Raw genomic sequence first — 3,384 nt, 5'->3', positions numbered from 1 at the left:
CCACAGCTGGACACACTCCCAAGCCCAGTTCCTGGAATGCTCCTAGTAATTCCATTTCTACTTGTTCCTTTCCAGAGAGTCCATCAGAATGCAAGCGAATGAGAATAAGAATGGGGAAACTTGAATATTCCCTGCTTTGTAAGGAAAACAAATTTACCATTCCTCAAACTTTTATAATGCAGTTACTAGTGGTAAATAATTAATGCAGGATACATTGATGTATTATAACCTTTCAGTGAAGAATCATATTTTGGATTTGGTAAAAGAAAGTTTTCCTGTGAATACTCAATTCCAAACACCAGACCCCACTATCCTGTTAAACACACCTGCATTTCAGACTTGTATTTGAAAGCTCTTAAAAACAATGTTTCCATGCAGAGGAAGAAAATACACTCAGTTGTGCTTCCCAGTATTTGGGATGGCAGTATTCATCTCATTGTCTTGTTTCAGGTTATGACTACCATTTGCACGAAGATCTTTCAAAATTATCTGACTCTGAGAGCAATTATTTTAAAATCTGAAATGCTTGAGTGGATTGAGTTCTTAACAATAATATTTTATAAGCTACTTCCTGTTAGTCTTTTAAACCTAAAGCATAAACTGATGCTATGTGCTAATTAAAATACACACATTACAGTTTGATTCAACAGAAGAATAAATGAAAAGTGTCCTTTAATAAGATTAAGATTCCCAATCACATTTACAAACATCTACCCAAGGCATTTAATAAAAAAAAAAAAAAAGGACATTTATCTTTTGACTCTGGCCAAGGAAGCACTTTTGTTAATGATAGTTAGGCACCCAAAATTTCATTTTTAGAAAATGTTTGTGTTGGAAGCATGTACAATTGGACTCTTCTGTTGCACTGAAATAATTGTTGCAAACTGACTGTGACTCCATTGATCATATAGGTCAAAAAGTTCTAAAACCTAAAAAGCTCTGCTGATAAATGCAAAAAAAAAAAAAAAAAAAAAAAAAAAGGTAAATAAATCTGTAAGCAGTGAGGCAACTTTAAGCAAAGAGCCAGAATTTGGGCACCTTGCCTAAGTGAACATACCGAATGGGGTGCCTGGGAGGCTTAGTCCTTAAGATGTCTGCCTTGGCTCAGCTCAAGTCAGAATCCTGGGGTCCTGGAATCAAGTCCCACATTGGGCTCTCTGCTCAGAGGGAAGCCTGCTTTTTCCACTCTCTCTGGTGCTCCCCCTGCTTGTGTTCCCTCTCTCACTGTGTCTCTCTCTGTCAAATAAATAAATAAAATCTTAAAAAAAAAGAAAAAAAAAAAGACAAAAGACAAACATTATTTTCCTTCCATGAGGATGGTGACAGCAATTGTCTAACAAATAATGGGGCAATAAAAAATAAAAGCCTTTCAAGATAACGTGTTTGATAGGGAATAAACAAATGTAATCAGCTTCAACAATGTTTTTTAGATTGCATTTCCCTTTTTCTCCTTCACAGCCACATGAGGATAGGTGGTCATTTTATTTCTGCAAAGCAGACATAACTTCTGGGGAAAAATTCTAGCTACACATTTTGACACAATTACTTGAATAAGAGTTGTAGGAGTATGTGGAAAAGTTTCCTGGAAAAAAAAATTGGAAAGATGCCTTCCTGGGCAAGTGATTTTTTTGTTTCAAAATCTATGTTAGAGTAAAAACTAATGCGCTTTCAAATTCATTTAAAACTAATTTATTTATAAATTAATTTATAAGTGAATTAATTGATTCACCATTTTTCAACTATTACCCAAACATGGAGGGAGGGTTTTACAAAAGGCTTTGATCACTGGGGTATTGTCTGACAAGTTAGATTTTAAATGGAGATGACCAGAATGGAGGAATCAATAGGAAAATATAAGCAGCTTCATCAGATATAATCTGTATCATTTCCCCTTGCCACACTGTTCACACCTGGCTTTATAAATGTAAAAGACAAAGCGCTTATCCTTAGGAAGTATTGATGAGGAAGCTGTAGAAACAATTATGAAAAGGTTAGTTGTAACATAATAGTTTCATTGGAGAAATTAGACTTCAAATGAATCTATTTACTTATAAATTAAGGTTGGAATTATTTTTACACTTCATATTCATTACTCTTGTAATAAAAAGCTAGACTATAAAATCATGAAGAAATGTTAGAAACTATATCCAGGGTAGAGGTTCAGTCGGCAGTCATGCTCCCTAAAATAAACTACCGACATTGGATTAGAATTTGGGGGGGGAGGAGATTAGAATTTTTTAAAAACAATTATAACAATCATGTATTGGAAAAAAAAAAGAAATATCCTTAATTAACAGAATAAAATAATAGAATGGGAAAATGAAAGTACAATAATCACAACATACCAATGATTGGATATTAGAATGGAATCTAACCTCTTTTTTTCTGCAATAGTAACGACACGAATCCATTTGTATTCTTTGTAGGTAAATGTTTAAATGGGTTGGCCTTTCAGGAATAGCAGTATAGGAGGCACATGAGATTAAGAACATTGAAGACAGAACAGATACTTAAAAAAAAAAAAACAAAAACCAAAAACAGCTCAGGGTCTTTTTATCCAGACAGCCTCGCAAGTTACTTAACTTCTCTGGGTTTGAAAACGGGGAATGTTATCCACAAATAGGATTATTCTGAGGCTTAAAGGAGATTATATATGTAAAGTACATGGCACATAGTGGGTGCTAAACAAACCATTGCAGCTGATCATTGCAGTTGATAATAAACATTCTGTAAATCAGCCAGAAAGCCAACAGAAGACGACCTAGATGTTAGGAAAGGCAGCAAAAGGGCTGCCCAAAATTTAAATGACATGCAAAATAACTTTTCATTCAATAAAAAGCAGAGAATTATGTATATTGTAAGGACCTATTTAGCCAGAGCACTTCCATCCTGTTAAACAATCATTTTGTTCTTTAAAACTTAAACTGTCCCTGCCCCCCTTCCCCCAGGGACTTACTTAAAAACAAGTCCCAGGTAACAAAGCCCAAATATAAGGGTGGATCAGGGCAGGTGGGGACATCCAATCAGTGCGGGGGTGGGGGGGTGCATACTGTCTCCCTAGTTAGCAAGGAGTATGGGCCCCACCCTCTGGGCGCCTTTTGGGTGCCAATTCTGACCAAGGTGATAGGCTAATTCAAATATCTACTAGGGTAAATTGTAATTCAATTGGTCACTTATGTGTGACTGTGCAGCTTTCTCTGTGTGTTACAATTTCATTGGCCACCTATGCGTGGCCAGGCCTAACCACATGGCCTTTGCCCTTAAAAGCTAGTCTGTGAAGCAGAGAGAGGTCACCCTCTCTGTAAGAGGCACAGCCTGGAATGTTCAGTCTGATTCTTGATGCTTGGCATGGAATAAAGCTTTGCTTGACCTTTGCTTTGTATT

This window comes from Mustela nivalis, assembly GCF_964662115.1.
Source record: "Mustela nivalis genome assembly, chromosome: 1".
NCBI classification, from domain to species: domain Eukaryota; kingdom Metazoa; phylum Chordata; class Mammalia; order Carnivora; family Mustelidae; genus Mustela; species Mustela nivalis.
This window is presented reverse-complemented; position numbering follows the sequence as displayed.